Source organism: Heterodontus francisci, chromosome 1 (genome assembly GCF_036365525.1).
Source record: "Heterodontus francisci isolate sHetFra1 chromosome 1, sHetFra1.hap1, whole genome shotgun sequence".
Taxonomy (NCBI): domain Eukaryota; kingdom Metazoa; phylum Chordata; class Chondrichthyes; order Heterodontiformes; family Heterodontidae; genus Heterodontus; species Heterodontus francisci.
Genome location: NC_090371.1, coordinates 38,961,560 through 38,982,151, shown reverse-complemented (window position 1 = coordinate 38,982,151; position 20,592 = coordinate 38,961,560).

Genomic DNA, 20,592 nt, shown 5'->3' with positions numbered 1-20,592 from the left:
CACAGGGAGAACTTGCAAACTCCACACAGGCAGTACCCAGAATTGAACCCAGTTCGCTGGAGCTGTGAGGCTGCGGTGCTAACCACTGTGCTGCCAAATCTGCAGGACATTATGACATTATGACAAATGACAGTACATAGATAATGTATATCCTTTAAACAGTTATTACATAGTTTACAGCAACTATACTTTCCTTCAAGGCACAAAAACACCAAAAGTAAAGGCAGTCAACTGTGGCTAACGAAGGAAGTTAAGGATTGTATAAGATTAAAAGAAAAGACCTATAAAGTTGCAGAAATAGTAGTAAACCTGAGGATTGGGAGGATTTTAGAGTACAGCAAAGGAGGACTAAGAAACTGATAAATAAAGGGAGAATAGAATATGAATGTAAACCTAGCAAAAACATAAAAATGGACTGTAAAAGCTTCTAAAGGTAGGTAAAAAGGAAACATTTGGCTAAGACAAATATGTGTCCATTACAGGTAGAGTCAGGAGAATTTATAATGGGGAATAGAAAAATGGCAGAGAAGCTAAATTATTACTTTGTGTCTGTCTTCACTGAGAAAGATACAAGAAATCTCCCAGAATTAGAGATCCCAGGGATGAGGGAGAATGAGGAATTGAAGGAAATTAATATTAGTAAGAAGGTTATATTGGAGACATAAATGGGGCTGAAGGTTGATAAGTCCCAGAGTGTTGAAAGCGGTTGCAGTAGAGATAGTGGATGCATTGGTGATCATCTTCCAAACTTCTATAGATTCTGGAATGGTTCCTGCAGATTGGAAGGTAGTAAACGTCCCCCCACTATTTAAGAAGGGAGAGAGAGAAAGTGGGGAACTCCAGACCTATTAGCCTTACATCAGTAGCAGGGAAAATGCTAGAATCTATTCTTCAGGATATGATAAATGGACACTTGGATAATAATGATCTGATTGGGCATAGGCAACATGGATTTATGAATTGGAAATCATGTTTGACGAATCTGTTGGAGTTTTTTGAGGATGTTACTGACAGAATTGATAAAGGGGAGTCGGTGGACATAGTATATTTAGATTTTCAGAAGGCTTTTGATAAAGTCCCCTACAGGAGGTTAGTAAGCAAAATTAAAGCGCATGGGATAGGAGGTAATATACTGGCATGGATTAAGGATTGGTTAACAGGCAGAAAACAGAGAATAGGAATAAACGGGTCATTCTCGCATTGGCAGGCTGTGACTAGTTGGGTACCGCAATGATCAGTACTTGTTCACAATATGATTTGGATGTGGGGACCAAATGTAATATTTCCAAGTTCGCGGATGACACAAAACTGGGTGGGAATGTGTGTTGTGAGGAAGATGCAAAGTGGCTTCAAGGGGGTTTGGACCGACTTAATAAATGGGCAAGAATGTGGCAGATGGAATATAATGTGGAAAAATGTGAGGTTATCCACTTTGGTAGGAGGAACAGAGTATTTCTTAACTGGTAAGAGATTAGAAAGTGTAGATGTATAAAGGGACCTGAGTGTCCTTGTCAATAAGTCACTGAAGGCTAACACGCAGCTGTAGCAAGCAGTTAGCAGGGCTCATGGTATGTTGGCCTTTATCGTAAGAGGATTTGAGTAGTGAAGTCTTGCTTCAAATGTAGTAGAACCTTGGTTAGACCGCACTTGGAGTACTGTGTGCAATTTTGGTTCCCTGACCCGAGGAAGGATATTATTGCTATAGCGTGTAAACCGTGGCAAGGAGTCAACACCCCCTTGGCCCCTTTATTCCCTTCACCCACTTGATCCTGGCTGTCACGTGGGACTAAGTCCTCTTAATTCAGGCTCAGGCTGGGTGTTTAGGATATCGGGGTTACAGGAGAGCCACCCTCCACTTAATCCACCGGCTACGGTTAATGGCTTAGTACAAAGAGGAGGAAACTCAGTCCTTTTCTTTAACTATCAATTTACTTTATTCACGTTGTTGTACAATGTAAGAATAAGGCTTATACACTTGGTTAGACAAAAGCATGCAACTCAAACTGGGTTATGCAGTTAATAACAAAGCTAACTAGAATCGATAAGCACACCCACTAGGTTTCTCTGACCTTTCCCTGACCTCGTCACAGAAAACAAAGGATAATACCCGAAAAAGGGGAGAGCGGACGCTGGCCAGGCGTTCCGTTCTCTCTCTCTTTTACGTCGTCGCCACGTTGCTCACGCAGGGTCTTCCACTTCCGCGATGGTTGGTCTGCGGAGTTTCTCGCTGGCTCTATGCCCGAGATTCTCTATACTTATTCTCTTTCTTATCTCTTCAAAACTATGCTGTCTCTTTCCGGTTGGTTTAAGCCTGCTCACCTCGTTCGTATCTTCTCCTTATTGGCCCAGGCCCAAAGACCCCGGTATCACACCGTGTCCAAATAAGGCTCTATTCCTGTGATCTCTCCATTGTCTTGTCGCATAAATTAATTAGTTCAAACTGGTTTTTACCAGCACAGGCCAGTGACTGAGCCCAGGTTACTATAGTTCATGAACTGTTCAACAGTTTGTAACAGACTCTGTATTTCTTGCAGCCCCTGGCCAGCAAGAGGGAGTGCAACGAAGGTTCACCAGACTTGTTCCCGGGATGGTGTGTCTGTTATATGAGGAGAGATTGGGGAAATTGGGCCTGTATTCTCTGGAGTTTGGGTGACCTCATTGAAACCTACAAAATACTTAAAGGGATAGACAGGGTAGATGCAGGTAAGGTGCTTCCCCTGGTTGGGGAGTCTAGAATCAGGCGATACGATTTCAAAATAAGGGGGAAGCCACTTTAATGAGGAGAAATTTCTTTAATCAGAGGTTTGTGAACCTTTGGAGTTCTCTACCCCAGAGGGCTGTGGAAGCTCAGTCATTGAGTATGTTTAAAGCAGAGATTGACCGATTTCTAAATACCAATGACATAAAGGGATATGGGGATAGTGTGGGAAAAAGGCATTGAAGTGGATGATCATCCATGATTGTATTGAATGGCGGAGCAAGCTTGATGGGCTGAATGGCCTACTCCTGCTTCTATGTTCCTATGAACCTATGTTCCTATGGGGAAGAAAAGGAGGAAGGGATCGCTCCAGAGGTGACTGGTGCCCAGGCAGCGGAGGACACCTGTCAATGCCGTCCCTGACCTCGGGATGAACTCCAGGCTAGCATGGCAGCAATGCCAACACTGATTCAGCAGCGTTTCACCTGATCTCCCCCGAGCCCTTGCGGTTGTTGACTCCACAACTCCCCTTTCAGCGTACAGTGCTATTTCACTGCTATGACCCTTAACTGCGAGGTCACATTGGCAGACGTAAGCATGCAGTTGGAGGGTTCCTCCATCCACCATTATCCAACATCATAAGGCATGGGTACATAACATTCTCAGGGGCCCACGTCCCTGCCCCCCACCCCACAATGTGATGTCACGCATTTGAGATGAGACATCAACAACACACCTGTCAGAGTGGTGAAATAAAGAAGTTGTATTGTGAGGCAAATGAAATAAGAGACCGATGTAGACAATAGCACCCAGGTGACCCATTATGTGAACTCAATGCCACAGCGCCTTCCTTTCCCTAACACTTCTACTGGGTGCTCCCCCTGTGGCTGAAGATGAGGCGGAGGCAGCCTGCTCCCTGCTCCCAGCTGAGATGCCAGTGGCTTCCGTCCTCATCTTAAAATTGCTCTTCGTGTTACGTTCCCACCTCCAGGACGCTGGCGCTGGACTCTCATCCAGGCCAATTAACAGGCTTGCATTTAAGAATAGCACCACGTTGTGGAGTTGGGACCCAGGTTCCTGACCCCAGAATGAAAAGTCAGCCTTTGGTCTCCTAACCTAAGTGAAGACATACTTGCCCAAGAGGAAGTGCAACAAAGACTGACTAGACTGGTTCCTGGGATGAGGGTATTGCCCTATGAAGAGAGATTGAGTAGACTAGGCCTGTATCCTTGGAGTTCAGTTGAATGAGATGTGATCTCATTGAAATATATAAATTTTTTAAGGGACTTGACAGGGTAGATACTGAGGAAATGTTTCCCCTGGCTGGGGAATCTAGAACACAGGGTCACAATCTTAGATTAAGAGGCCAGCCATTTACAACTGAGATGAGGAGAAATTTCTTCACTCAAAGAGATGTAAATCTTTGGAATTTGCTACCTCAGAGAGGTGTGGATTCTCAGTCGTTGAGTATATTCAGGACAGAGGTCAATAGGTTTTTGGGTACGAAGGGAATTAAGGGATATGGGGACAGTGTAGGAATAGGGAGTTGAGGTAGAAGATCAGCCATGATCTTATTGAATGGTGGAGCTGGCTCAAAAGGCTAAATGGCCTACTCCAACTCCTGTTTCTTATGTTCTCATCCCAGCAGAGGCCCACATTGGAGACTGGAGCCAAGTAAGTTCTCAGCATGGGAATTCTCTTTCCTGTATCCATCTACTTCCCGTATCATGGGCAGTGTTTGAGGTTCCACCCCAACAGGTTCCAACAGAAATTCAAGGCTGGCACTGGAGCTTTGCATATCTGGCTCTTGGGCAAGTTCCTACTTGAGAAAGGATGTACTGGCACTGGAGGGGGTGCAGAGGAGGTTCACTAGGTTGATTCCGGAGTTGAGGGGGTTGGCTTATGAGGAGAGACTGAGTAGATTGGGATTATATTCATTGGAATTCAGAAGAATGAGGGGGCATCTAATAGAAACATATAAAATTATGAAGGGAATAGATAAGATACAAGTAGAGAGGATGTTTCCACTGGCAGGTGAAGCTAGGACAAGAGGGCATAGCCTCAAGATTAGAGGCAGATTTAGGACTGAATTGAGAAGGAACTTCTTCACCCAGAGGGTTGTTAATCTATGGAATTCCTTGCCCAGTGAAGTAGTTGACGCTACTTCAGTAAATATTTTTAAAGCTAAGGTAGATATCTTTTTGAACAATATAGGAATTAAGGGATACGGTGAGAGAGCGGGTAAGTGGATCTGAGTACACGAAAAGATCAGCCATGATCTTATTGAATGGCGGAGCAGGCTCGAGGGGCCGGACGGCCTACTCCTGCTCCTAGTTCTTATGTTCTTATGTTCTCTCGTTTGCTGTCCTGGCTATCTTATATTGTGGGTGCACCCTGGGCAGCAGAAGTTTGGGGCCACTGTATTGCTGGAGTTCATACAGTGAAAGGCAAAGATTGAGAGCGGGCATTGTAGAAAGAATTGAAGGGAACCCAATATATATATTCTGCATAAACCGGAGTCTTTGTGATGCCTATCTGAACTTCACTTTTTGCCAGTCTTCCATGGAGATACAGTGAGAAGATCATGTGAGTATAGTTACAAAGAAATCCCCGGTATCATGTTCTTCAGTCTAGATTTGTAATAGTACATATAGTAGAATTTACCAAAGGTTTTAAGCACAGAAGCGTTGCTGATAAGTGGCAGCTGTTGCCCAATAAGTCTATCCTTGAACTTCAGAGTGACAAACTCCCAGGTTCACAATCATTTCGTGTAATTCGTGTTGAACCGTTATGAGGATAGACATTCATTATAAAGTGCTATCTCATCTTTATTGCTTGGAATTATTGGATTTTAGCTATTCCTTCTGCTCCAGAGATTAGCTTTGGGAGATAAAAGAAACAAGTTCATTCCAAGGTAGCAGTACTAAAACAAAGAATGTGACATATTAGAGGGATGGATTTCAGACGGGCAAAAATCGAGCAATATACCAGTAGATCATGAGCTAATTGTTTTCTTCACCATATGAGTCTAATTTGTTTACATCTTAACAAATAACAGCTGGGCCAAACAATTGAACTAGCTTCCTCTAAATGCTGAATGTTTTTAAAATTGTGGGCACTAAATTCTTTGAGATTTGAATAGTTATCTAAATTATATAGCTAGCACAGTTATGTCTATTCAAGCAAGCCAAAGTATAATATTTAACAAACTCAACATAGAAACAGGAGCAGGCCATTCAGCCCCTCAAGACTCTTCTGCCATTCCATTAGACCATAGCTGATCTGTGCTTCAACTTCATTTGTCTGCCTGCTCTATATCCTTGAACCCCTTGCCCTACAAAAAGCTATTGATCTCAGTCTTGAAAATTTCAATTGACCCAGCCTACACAGACAGCCTTTTCAAGGTGAGAGTTCCAGTTTCCACTAGACTTTGAAATAACATTTCCTGATTTAATTCCTAACTGGCCAAGCTTTAGTTTTATGATTTCTTTTGGGCCTCCTTATCTCGAGAGACAATGGATATGCGCCTGGAGGTGGTCAGTGGTTTGTGAAGCAGCGCCTGGAGTGGCTATAAAGGCCAATTCTGGAGTGACAGGCTCTTCCACAGGTGCTGCAGAGAAATTTGTTTGTTGGGGCTGTTGCACAGTTGGCTCTCCCCTTGCGCCTCTGTCTTTTTTCCTGCCAACTACTAAGTCTCTTCGACTCGCCACAATTTAGCCCTGTCTTTATGGCTGCCCGCCAGCTCTGGCGAATGCTGGTAACTGACTCCCACGACTTGTGATCAATGTCACACGATTTCATGTCGCGTTTGCAGACGTCTTTATAACGGAGACATGGACGGCCGGTGGGTCTGATACCAGTGGCGAGCTCGCTGTACAATGTGTCTTTGGGGATCCTGCCATCTTCCATGCGGCTCACATGGCCAAGCCATCTCAAGCGCCGCTGACTCAGTAGTGTGTATAAGCTGGGGATGTTGGCCGCTTCAAGGACTTCTGTGTTGGAGATATAGTCCTGCCACCTGATGCCAAGTATTCTCCGAAGGCAGCGAAGATGGAATGAATTGAGACGTCGCTCTTGGCTGGCATACGTTGTCCAGGCCTCGCTGCCGTAGAGCAAGGTACTGAGGACACAGGCCTGATACACTCGGATTTTTGTGTTCCGTGTCAGTGCGCCATTTTCCCACACTCTCTTGGCCAGTCTGGACATAGCAGTGGAAGCCTTACCCATGCGCTTGTTGATTTCTGCATCTAGAGACAGGTTACTGGTGATAGTTGAGCCTAGGTAGGTGAACTCTTGAACCACTTCCAGAGCGTGGTCGCCAATATTGATGGATGGAGCATTTCTGACATCCTGCCCCATGATGTTCGTTTTCTTGAGGCTGATGGTTAGGCCAAATTCATTGCAGGCAGACGCAAACCTGTCGATGAGACTCTGCAGGCATTCTTCAGTGTGAGATGTTAAAGCAGCATCGTCAGCAAAGAGGAGTTCTCTGATGAGGACTTTCCGTACTTTGGACTTCGCTCTTAGACGGGCAAGGTTGAACAACCTGCCCCCTGATCTTGTGTGGAGGAAAATTCCTTCTTCAGAGGATTTGAACGCATGTGAAAGCAGCAGGGAGAAGAAAATCCCAAAAAGTGTGGGTGCGAGAACACAGCCCTGTTTCACACCACTCAGGATAGGAAAGGGCTCTGATGAGGAGCCACCATGTTGAATTGTGCCTTTCATATTGTCATGGAATGAGGTGATGATACTTAGTAGCTTTGGTGGACATCCGATCTTTTCTAGTAGTCTGAAGAGACCACGTCTGCTGACGAGGTCAAAGGCTTTGGTGAGATCAATGAAAGCAATGTAGAGGGGCATCTGTTGTTCACGGCATTTCTCCTGTATCTGACGAAGGGAGAACAGCATGTCAATAGTCGATCTCTCTGCACGAAAGCCACACTGTGCCTCAGGGTAGACGCGCTCGGCCAGCTTCTGGAGCCTGTTCAGAGCGACTCGAGCAAAGACTTTCCCCACTATGCTGAGCAGGGAGATTCCACGGTAGTTGTTGCAGTCACCGCGGTCACCTTTGTTTTTATAGAGGGTGATGATGTTGGCATCGCGCATGTCCTGGGGTACTGCTCCCTCGTCCCAGCACAGGCATAGCAGTTCATGTAGTGCTGAGAGTATAGCAGGCTTGGCACTCTTGATTATTTCAGGGGTAATGCTGTCCTTCCCAGGGGCTTTTCCGCTGGCTAGGGAATCAATGGCATCACTGATTAAGCCCCCTATTTATGAACAAATATACAAACTAGGAGCAGGTTTAGGCTATTTGGCCCCTCAAGCCTACTCTAAGTTCTGAATTCCTTCACCAAACTGAATAGCTACTCTGTATCTAACTATATAATTATACTGTTTACCATATACACGAATAATGTACATTTAACTTTGCAGATGAAACGAAGTTAGGAGGTACAGTAAGTTTTTAGGATTGAAGCAGGAAGTTATAAAGGACTTTTAAAAATTCATTCATGGGATGTGGGCATCACTGACAAGGCCGCATTTCTTGCCCAACCTGAATTGCCACAATATCTGAATGCACGTAGCATTTGAAACAAAACAGATGAACAAAGAACAGTACAGCACAGGAACAGGCCATTCGGCCCTCCAAGCCTGCGCCGATCTTGATACCTGCCTAAACTAACACCTTCTGCACTTCCGGGGCCCATATCCCTCTATTCCCTTCCTATTCATGTATTTGTCAAGATGTCTCTTAAACGTCGCTATCGTATCTGCTTCCACCACCTCCCCTGCCAGCAAGTTCCAGGCACTCACCACCCTCTGTGTAAACAACTTGCCTCGCACATCCCCTCTAAACTTTGCCCCTCGCACCTTAAACCTATGTCCCCTAGTAACTGACTCTTCCACCCTGGGAAAAAGCTTCTGACTATCCACTCTGTCCATGCCGCTCATAACTTTGTAAACCTCTATCATGTCGCCCCTCCACCTCCGTCGTTCCAGTGAAAACAATCCGAGTTTATCCAACCTCTCCTCATAGCTAATACCCTCCAGACCAGGCAACATCCTGGTAAACCTCTTCTGTACCCTCTCCAAAGCGTCCACATCCTTCTGGTAGTGTGGCGACCAGAATTGTACGCAATATTCCAAGTGTGGCCTAACTAAGGTTCTGTACAGCTGCAGCATGACTTGCTAATTTTTATACTCAATGCCCTGACCGATGAAGGCAAGCATGCCATATGCCTTCTTGACTACCTTATTCACCTGTGTTGCCAATTTCAGTGATCTGTGGACCTGTACGCCCAGATCTCTCTGCCTGTCAATACTCCTAAGGGTTCTGCCATTTACTGTATACCTCCCACCTGCATTGGACCTTCCAAAATGCATTACCTCACATTTGTCCGGATTAAACTGCATCTGCCATTTCTCTGCCCAAGTCTCCAACCGATCTATATCCTGCTGTATCCTCTGACAATCCTCATCATTATCCGCAACTCCACCAACCTTTGTGTCATCCGCAAACTTACTAATCAGACCAGCTACATTTTCCTCCAAATCATTTATATATACTACAAACAGCAAAGGTCCCAGCACTGATCCCTGCGGAACACCACTAGTCACATCCCTCCATTCAGAAAAACACCCATCCACTGATACCCTCTGTCTTCTATGACCGAGCCAGTTCTGTATCCATCTTGCCAGCTCACCTCTGATGCCGTGTGACTTCACCTTTTGTACCAGTCTAGCATAGGGAACCAGGTCACTAGGAAGGTTTTAGAAGCAGTCCGTTCTGGACAGGTCGAGAATTATTCTAGTCGGCTTTCTGGGAGAAATTTGGCATCAATTTTTGATAAGCAAAAGGAATGAAAGGTTATCGGGGGTAGGTGGGAATATGGCGTTGAGGTTACAATCAGATGCACCATGATCTTGTTAAATGGTGGAGCAGGCTCAAGGGGCCGAGTGGCCTACTCCTGCTCCTAATTCGTATGTTCGGGAGGGTGGTGGTGATACAGACTGAGTGAGTGGGCAAAATTATGGCAGGTGAAGTTGAATGTGGGAGGTGTCTGAGGTCATCTTTTGATCTGAGAAAGACAAATCAGAATATTTTCTTAACATTGAGAGACTAGGCTGTAGAGGAAAAAAGGGACTATGGTGTCCATGTACACAGATCACTAAATTGTGTTACGAAAATGCTTCCATTTCTTTTAATCCTTTATTCTTTTTGAGGACTTGTGTTAAAACTGAAAAGATTCCATGGATGTGTTTTTTTTACCAAATTCACTGACAGGACTTGAGATGTGGTTTGAAAGCCACTTGTGCTGGAGGCCACCTGTGATTTGGGTCCAGAAAACAGCAGAACCCTTGACGACCTGGGGGAAAGTGGTTACAGAGAAACCACATGTCAAGACTTGTGGCGGTCAGGAGGTTGACTCTCTGTTTGGGGTTTGAACATTGTTTTCAGTTTTGGTTGAGGTGTGAACTGTTTGAAGACAGTTGTTGTTTTCATGCCAAGGAGAAAAGAAATCACCCGGCTCACCTCATTCTCTACCTTCCTGAAGAAATCCTGCCAGGATCCAGTGTGGGAAAAAATGCTTGGTGCCTTATAGCTCCTGAGGAGCTGGAAAAAATCCTGCAATTCAAGTGAGTGCTGGTAGAAAAACCTTGATGCCAAATTTCTCCCAGAAAGCCGACTAGAATAATTCTCGACCTGTCCAGAACGGACTGCTTCTAAAACCATCCTAATGACCTGCTTCCCTGCACCCAGATACCAGACCAAAAAAGGGACAACTGACTTCTTTCCATAAGTTCTTTTTTCATTAAGAATTAGCAAGTATTTGGCCAAAGTAGTTTATTTTTGTCTTTTTTTTGTAACAGACCTCTGCACAATGAATTTCTGTATTTTTGTGGTTGTTGTCTATCATCTCAGCTCCAGGACATCACTGCAGGAGTTCCTCAGGGTAGTGTCCTAGGCCCAACCATCTTCAGCTGCTTCATCAATGACCTTCCTTCAATCATAAGGTCAGAAGTGGGGATGTTCGCTGATGATTGCACAATGTTTAGTACCATTCGCGACTCCTCAGATACTGAAGCAGTCTGTGTAGAAATGCAGCAAGACCTGGACAATATCCAGGCTTGGGCTGATAAGTGGCAAGTAACATTCGCGCCACTCAAGTGCCAGGCAATGTCTATTTCAAACAAGAGAGAATCTTATCATTTACCCTTGACATTCAATTGCATTATGATCGCTAAATCCCCGACAATCAACATCCTCGGGGTTACCATTGACCAGAAACTGAACTGGAGTAGCCATATAAATACCATGGCTATGAAAGCCGGTCGGGGATTAGGAATCCTGTGGCAAGTAACTCGCCTCCTGACTCCCCAAAACCTGTCCACTATCTACAAGGCACAAGTCGGGAGTGTGATGGAATACCCTCTACTTGCCTGGATGGATGCAGCTCCAACAACACTCAAGAAGCTTGACACCATCCAGGACAAAGCAGTCCACTTGATTGGCACCCCATCCACCACCTTCAGCATTCATTCCCTCCACCGCCAACACACAGTGGCAGCAGTGTGTACCATATACAGGATGCACTGCAGCAACTCACCTAGGCTCCTTCGATAGCACCTTCCAAACCCACACCCTCTACCAACTACAAAGACAAGGGTAGCAGATGCATGGGGACACCACCACCTGCAAGCTCCCCTCCAAGCCACACACCATTCTGACTTGGAACTATCTCGCCGTTCCTTCACTGTCACTGCGTCAAAATCCTGGAACTCCCTTCCTAACAGCACTGTAGTTGTATCTATACCCCAAGGACTGCAGTGATTCAAGAAGGCAGCTCACCACCACCTTCTCAAGGGCAGTTAGGGATGGGTAATAAATGGAAATCCAACCAGTGACACCCAGATCATACAAATGAATAAAAAAACTATTCTTCCTACTCCAGCTGGGATGTTGTCAGGGCCCAAAGCTCTTTCTACTGAATGAATGAATTCACCCTTTCTTGCCAAACTATTGAAGAAGAAATCATAGGTCATGCACTAACAACTATTTATCAACTACAAACCAAAATTTATACTAAAGTTTAAACTTGAGAATAAAAACAATTAATATATAGAAACAATTACAAACATGGTTGTCTTGCAATTATAAAAACAAATAATTCATAGAGTTACTGAACAAATTAAATAGCTGTAATTCAGCATTGCTAAATATCAAACTATACTTCATATCAATCTGTGATAACTGCAAATTGGTGAGATTAAGTCATATTCAAGACCGTATTGGCTGTCATATTAACAGCTTTGGATCGCCAGTCTATTAAATAGATGAGAGTCTAAGTGCTTGTTCTTGGAAATGTTTCCAAAGCTTATAAGACCTTGTCCTTATGAGCAGCATGGTTGAGTTGGTTTTCTTCCTCCCCATAGATGGTGGAATTAACTTTTAAAATGTTGATGAACCTTTTGAGTGACAGGGTTTCACTCAGAGCCTCTGTTCCAGCTTAATGCTATAGTGACTGTATTTAAACTAGTTGCCTTAACTTTCACCTTCCTGGATCTCAGACAAGTTATAAAATTAAGTGACTGGTTGGTATAGTCGTACAATCTGACGCTTATAATCTCTCACTCTCTGTCCTAAGTATATTTTTACTTCTGCTTGATAAAGGTTACTACAGAAGAAGAAAAGATAAAGAAAATATTTAACTAACAAGAAGAAAATATATCTGACAAGGATAAAGAGAATCTACTGAGAAATGTACCCTCTTACATACCCTAAATTGAAAGAAAAACGTCTTTCCATGCAGTTCACCACTCTGTGTGACTCGTGTGTCTAAAGTGTTGACCTCTTTTATTGTTATCATTCATAACAGTCATATAAGGTCCTGGAAGATATCAAAATTAATGGGACATTGATATTTAGGCATACCAGTTCTTTTGCTCTAACTTTTCAATCTTCATTTAACAAAGGGTCCTTCACAGGCCAGATGCGAGGCATATTTGTATCCCATTAATGAACTTTTCTTGAGCTCAGTTCTCAATGATAGCCTCTTACAACTGGCAAGGAATATCCTGTATAAATAAACATCTTTATGGTCTTCATTAGATTACATTTCCCAGCCTTCAGTTTGACTACTGTCTCCATTTTGAGAACACATTTCAAGAAATTTACAGGGCTAGGCTCCCAGGTCAGCCAGCCATTTTGTTCTTGTACCCAATTTTTCTCTTTCTAAGGACCTTTGATTAAAAAAGCCCTTGGTTTTAGCTATCAGCTGCTTAATTTAATAACACTTATTGCTAGTTCCATGTCTCAGTTGTTTTAATCCCCCCCCCCCTTCCTTTATAGCATCTCTCCATACAGGGAAAAAATACAAATACATTATTTGTGTGATGAATCTATTTCAGTAGTTATATTTTTTCCATTATATATGGTCAGTAGAAAAGATAGTCCAATTTCATTGCATGTTTTCTAAGTGAAAATCATTTTCTTTATTGAAAACAAAATTTTACTGTTGATTTAGGTACTGTGCCTTACAGAGGAGCTAGTAAAGTCGGAGCTTTTAGGTATGTATTGGAAAACCTGTCCAATATTTTAAAATAGTCTGATCAACTGCTTTCAAAAGGTTTTTTTGACTGATGACCTGTGATCTTTTTTAATTTTCTCATTTAAAAAAAAGTACAGAATGTCTTGACTTTAAAAAAATGAGCACTGTGTATTAATTCAACAGAAAATGTAATGCTTTTTCTGGGATCTACCAAAAGTCATCTAACCTCAGGCAAGAATATGTTACGTCATGTTTCCTTAAGCTGTGACATCTTGATTGGGGCTTTATTTTAAAGATAAAATAGTTAAAACAGAACTGACAGTGTAAATCTGTCCAGAGTGAAAACATTAACATCACACCATCAAGATTTCAAGAATGAACATGTTGTGGTGAAATTGTTAACACTAGTTAGTTACAGCCTAACAGCAGGAAAAAATTTAGCTACTTGCTGGTATAGCTGTTACATTATTGGGCTTTCCTTACTCTTTTGCACTCATGCATGGGCTGGATTTTATGCTCCGTTGGAAGGCAGGTTTTTTGACAGGGGAGGGGGCTGGAGAATCGGCGTAGATTTGTCCGCCATGGAATCCGACACCGTAAAATCGGTTTCCAATTTTCTCGAAGACGATGAAGTTCCGTGGTGGCACTCTGCGACGGGATCGTAGTTTAAATATGTTGATTACTGTTTTGCATGCATTGGTATCTAATTTGCTGCAATTCTACAAGGCGTTTGCAATCTTCTACATGACGTGTGGCACTCACATACCTTCACTTTCCTGCCTTTGAAAAGTTGGTGCCACTGAGGCGAGAGTCCTCGGTGCCTGCAAAGGTTAGGTAATTTATGCATTGATATCTAGTGGGGTTCTTTTTACCATCGAATGTACGAACGCACATATGAACATACGAATTAGAAACAGGAGTAGGCCACTCGGCCCTTCGAGCCTGCTCCGCCATTCAATATGTTCATGGCTGAACACATTACACCACGTTTCCAACTACCCCTGATAACCTTCCACCCCCTTGCTTATCAAGAATCTATCTACCTCTGCTTTAAAAATATTCAAAGTCTCTGCTTCCACCACCTTTTGAGGAAGAGAATTCCAAAGACTCACGATCCTCTGAGAGAAAAAAATTCTCCTTGTCTCTGTCTTAAATGGGTGACCCCTTATTTTTAAACAGTGACCCCTAGTTCTAGATTCTCCCACAAGAGGAAACATCCTTTCGACGTCCACCCTGTCAAGACCCTCAGGATCGTTTATGTTTCAATCAAGTCATCTCTTACTTTTCTAAATTCCAGCGGATACAATCCTAGCCTGTCCAATCATTCCTCGTAAGACAGCCCGCCCATTCCAGGTATTAGTCCAGTAAACCTTGTCTGTACTGCCTCCAATGCATTTACATCCTTCCTTAAATAAGGAGACCAGTACTGTACATAGTACTCCAGATATGGTCTCACCAATGCCCTGTATAGCTGAAGCATTACCTCCCTAATTTTGTATTAAATTCCCCTCGCGATAAATGAGAACATTCCTAATTACGTGCTGTACCTGCATACTAACCTTTTGCGATTCATGCACTAGGACACCCAGATCCCTTTGCATCTCCGAGCTTTGCAATCTCTCACCATTTAGAAAATATATTTCTTTTTTATTCTTCCTGCCAAAGTGGACAAGTTAACTCAATGTACTGAGTCAGCGGCGCTTGAGATGGCTTGGCCATGTGAGCCACATGGAAGATGGCAGGATCCCCAAGGACACATTGTACAGCGAGCTCGCCACTGGTATCAGACCCACTGGCCGTCCATGTCTCCGCTTTAAAGATGTCTGTAAACGTGACTTGAAGTCCTGTGACATTGATCACAAGTCGTGGGAGTCAGTTGCCAGCGATCGCCAGAGCTGGCGGACAGCCATAAAAGCAGGGTTAAAGTGTGGTGAGTCGAAGAGACTTAGCAGTTGGCAGGAAAAAAGACAGAAGCGCAAGGCGAGAGCCAACTGTGTAACAGCCCTGACAACCAATTTTATCTGCAGAACCTGTGGAAGAGTCTGTCACTCTAGTATTGGCCTTTATAGCCACTCCAGGCGCTGCTCCACAAACCACTGACCACCTCCAGGCACTTCCCCATTGTCTCCCGAGACAAGAAGGCCAAAGAAGAAAAAGAAAAAAAAAGTTTAATGTAGGTTTCCAATAGATGGATTTTAAAAATCCTCCTTTGACATATCAGGTTTTTTCTTGTCAAAGAACTCCAATAAATTGGTTAAACATGATTTCCCTTTCAAAAAACCATGTTGACTCAGCCTAATTACCTTGAATTTTTTAAATGCCCTGCTATAATGTCTTTAATAATAGCTTCTAACATTTTTCCTAAGACAGATGTTAAGCTAACTGGCCTGTAGTTTCCTGCTTTCTGTCTCCCTCCCTTTTTAAGTAGAGAAGTCACATTCGCTATTTTCCAATCTAACGGAACCTTACCCGAATCTAGGGAATTTTGGAAAATTAAAACTAACGCACCAACTATCTCACTAACCAATTCTTTTAACACCCTCGGATGAAGTCCATCAGGACCCAGGGACTTCTCAGCCCACAACTTCAACAATTTGTTCAGTATCACTTCCCTGGTGATTGTAATTTTCTTGAGTTCCTCCCTCCCTTCCAGCTAACACTGGGATGTTACTTGTATCCTCAATAGTGAAGGCCAATGCAAAATATCTGTTCAATTCATCTGCCATCTCCTTATTATCCATTATTAATTCCCCAGACTCATTTTCTATAGGACCAATGGTCACTTTGTTAACTCTCCTTTTTTAAATATCTCTAGAAACCCTTACTATCTGTCTTCATATTTCTAGCTAGCTTTCTCTCGTACCTTCCTTATCAATCTTTTAGTCATTCTTGCTGTTTTTTATATTATGTCCAATCTTCTGACCTGCCTCCCATCTTTGTGCAATTATAGGCTTTTTCTTTAAGTTTGATACTATCTTTAACTTATAATTAACCACGGATGGCGGGTCCCATCCTTGGAATTTTTCTTTCTCGTTGGAATGTATCAATTCTGTATATTCTGAAATATCCCCTTAAATGTCTGCCACTGCATCTCTGTTGACCTATCCCTTAATTTGATTTGCCAGTTCACTCTGCTTTCATGCTCTCATAATTGCCCTTATTTAAGTTTAAAATACTAGTCCACTCTTCTCTCCCTCAAATTGAATGTAAAATTCAATCATATTGCCACGAAGCTCAATGTACAGACGTGAGGGGAGGTTGGAACTCTGCTGGTGTGGAAGGGAGGAGCTCAGCAAGTGGATACTGTTGGGGTGGAAGGGGGGAGCTCTGCAAGTGGATTCTGTTGTGAGAGAAGGGGGGAATATTGCAAGTGGATACTGTTGGGGGGGGTAGGGGGGAATTCTGCATCTGGATAATATTGGGGGGAAGGGGGGGACCTCTGCATGTGGATAATGTTGTGGCGGAAAGGAAGAAACTCTGCAAGTGGATACTGTTGTGGGGAGAAGGGGGGAGCTCTGCAAGGGGATACTGCTGTGGGGGTCAAAAGTTGGCAACTGTATAGGTTTTTTTCAGGGCTCCAGTGCAGGTAACTCAAATGGTATTGGTATGGTCATGATGGCTCGCACATATTGAAAAGTGAGAGCAACATTAAGCCATAGAGCTCATGCTGGAATTCTGCTGAACCAAAATTAACACCAATCTTTGCTCAGATAAATGTACTTGAGCTTTTGAAGGAAGCCAAAGTTACAAGGAGGATAGAGATGGGTATGATTCACCCTGTTTTCCTCGATCCCCTTACTGTGATGAGGCATCTGCGCTGGAGGCGAGCTCAAAAGGCAGCTCTGGCTCAAGAGAAGCTCATGGATGTGAGCAACAGCAGCTACCAAGGCGAAGAAAAGCCCAGATACATCAGCGAGTCAATAGGACTTGGATGACATACCTGCAGATGTCTGAGCGCAACTGCCAGAGACGACTGCCAATGTTGAGAGAGGCTGTTACACATCTCTGTGCACTGCTGAATGATGATTTGCAACCAATAGATTTTGGTGGTCACTCTATCCCTGTGGCCCTCAAAACTACCATGGCCCTAAACCTTTATGCCTCTGGATCATTCCTGGGATCCACCGGTGACGTGTGGGGTCTCAATCCGCAGTGCACTGTTGTATCAAGGAGGTGACCAATGCTCTGTTCAGGAGGGCTGGAAACGCTACAGGACAGACCCTGAGAGTTAGGCCGGGAGGGCCATTGGATTTGGGGCCATTGCGGGATTCTCCCACATCCAAGCTGTGATAGATTGCACACATGTGGCCATCAAGGCTCCCACGGACCAACTAGCCACCTTCATGAACAGAAAGGGGTTTCATTCAGTTAATGTCCAAATAGTATGTGACCACAAAAAGCCCTTCCTACAAGTGTATGCCAGCTTCCAATCCCAGGTGCCACTGCTTTTCTATCCCTTGGCTCACCCCAGCAATGATACTGAAGAGCATTACAACGCCTGCCACGGCTCCACCTGACTGACCATCGAGCAGGCCATTGGTTTGCTGAAGATGCTGTTCCATTGCCTCGATAGATCTGGCGGAGCCCTTCAGTATGCACCAGACAGGGTTGCACACATAGTTGTAGTCTGCTGCATTCTACACAACATTGCACAACAGAGGTGGGGAGACCTTGTAAGATGAAGAAGTATGGGAGCGTGAGACATCCTCTGACGAAGAGAACATAGAGGGCACATAAGGCCAAGCACGCATGGAAAATCAGAGAGCAGTGATGAGGCCAGACATGGTGAGTGCAAGCAAGGGAGGCAAGGCAGAGACGAATAATTGAGCATTTCCCCAATCGATGAATTTCAATAAATATGTTTGCTAACAAAACTCTCCATCATGCATGTAGTGTCAAGTCCTCTGCCTCTGTAACATCTGTCTCTCCAGCATGAATGGCAGCAATAAACTGAGCCATTGCCCATGTGACATCATTCGTGCAATTAAACATCATGCATATTGGCATGCTAATGATATCACATTGACAATGCTGTCAGGCTTATGATGGAATTGAAAAACACATAATTACTCCGTGGTGGAATGTGGCTTTCAGACAATAAAAGCTGATGATTGGCAGGACAACACATTTAATTAAACATGACATATCTGTCTCACCCATGAATATCCATATGCGTCAAGATATCTTTTTAATATGTTCGCAGTGCTCCTTTGCGGTGTTACCTCTGTGCTAGCAGCTGGACTGGAGGCAGGCTGCTGATCAGGATGCCCATTGGCCTGGGATGACTTCGGTGGTCGTCTACTGGGTGCCTGAGGCCTGGAGGGCCCCAGCTGCCTGAAGGTTTCCTGAACTAGTGCATACTGTCCTCAGGCATTGTGACTGGTGGATCTGGCCTCACTGGTGGAGGAGCCCCTGTCCACACTCGAATCACCCTGAGGGGAGACCCCAGATGTGGAGTGCAGCCTCTCCTCCTCCCTCGCAAGGCTCTGGAACCTCTCTGCTGTCCGGAGAAGGACTATAATTGGGAACATTCTCCAAGCTTCTGGTTCTTCTCTCGTTCTGCCACTGTTTTGAAGTCATGGCCAAGTTGAGGGTTTTCAGGTCATGGCATATCTGTGGGATCTGGCTCTCCATGAGGGTCACCAACCTCTCAATGGATGAAGCCATGTGCTCACATGTCTGGGACATGACAGCAGTCAAGGCATGGCATCGTCCGCTGAAGGCTGTGCGTGGACTTTGGCATCTCTGACAGATGTTGTCTTACCTCTCCTGCAACTCCAGCATGCATTGTGCTCTCGACACCAGAGGCTCGTCATCAGCCTGAAGTTCAGCATGGGCCTGGACACCCACAGTCCTCCGACTATTGAAAGCCTCGGCTGTCTCAGCCTCAGCCACCTGTTCGGATGCGTCTGTGGTGCTCTCACCAGCTTGTGACCCCGAATCTGATGTCGATTGGATACTTACCAAGGTGAAAGTATCTGTGCTGATGGAAGGTACAGGAGAGTCATGGGATAGTGCATCCTGTAAGTGTTACTCGTCTTCAGAAGTTGTCGTCATTTCCTCATTATCTCTCAGCATTTGCGAGCACCGCCCTGCAAGATACAATGTAAAGAACAAACATTTAGGTGTTATGGTACACATGTTGCAATGATGACAGCATTGTATTTCTCTATAAAATGTAATTTTAATCCATTCTGTGTTTGTCAATAAGCACTCTGTTCAACTGGGACCCTGAGCTCAACGTCCAATATGGCACGTCCTCCTTGGCTCCCAGCTAACTCGAACACCTCCTCTTCGGCCTGAGACAGAGGCCGCAGGTGGTGTACCCCGCCCCGGTCCTGGCCACCTCCGTGCTGTTGTGGGCCCTCTTCTGAAAGGTCAAGGATGCAGTTATTGTTAAGTTCCAAACCTTCTTGCAGGTCGGAGTGGACCTGCGGGAGACTGTTGGGAGCAGTAGAGCACACCATTTCAGCTGCTGTGAGCCAGCGTGCCCTCAGTTTGAAGAAACTGAGTGAAAACAACAATTGTGACATCACAGGAAACTATTAAGTTGATTGACAGTGAGTGCTTAGTGTAAGGGATGTGTGTTAATAGCCAGCTTAGGACTCTGGACTTAGGGAAGATCTATAAATAATAACTTTAAAATACATACCTGTATAATTAAGAAACGTATAACTCTTAGTTGAAAGTGGTACTAGCATTTAAGAAGCACAGTAAATTTTGGTATACATAAGAATTATTCTAAGTTAATTAAGAAAGTAATTAAAGGAAATTAACTAAATAACATAAATGTGTTGTGTTGCAGCTGTGGAATGTGGGATCTCCTGGACACCATTGCAATCCAGGACAAACACGTCTGCAGAAAGTGTAAGCAGCTAGAGGAGTTCCGGATCAGGATTATTGATCTGGAAGCTGAACAGCAGACACTGGGCAACATCAAGGAGGGAGAGAGATATCTTGACACTTTGTACCAAAAGATGGTAACACCCCTTAGAATAGTTGTCTATTTTGATCAGTGGTGAGGGGCAGGAGGGTGTTACCGTGAGTGAAGCAGATAACGGGACCGAGCAGATAGTAGAGGAGGAGCCTCAGCCTTTACAATTGTCAAACAGATTTGAGGTGCTTGCAACATGTGTGGACGAAAGCAAGGTCTTTTTATTTATTCGTTTGGGGAATGTGGCTAGGCCATTTTATTGCCCATCCCTAATTGCCCTTGAGAAGGTGGCGGTGAGCTGCCTTCTTGAACTTGCAGTCCTTGGGGTGTAGGTACATCAACAGTGCTGTTAGGAAGGGAGTTCCAGGATTTTGACCCAGCGCCAATGAAGAAACGGTGATATAGTTCCA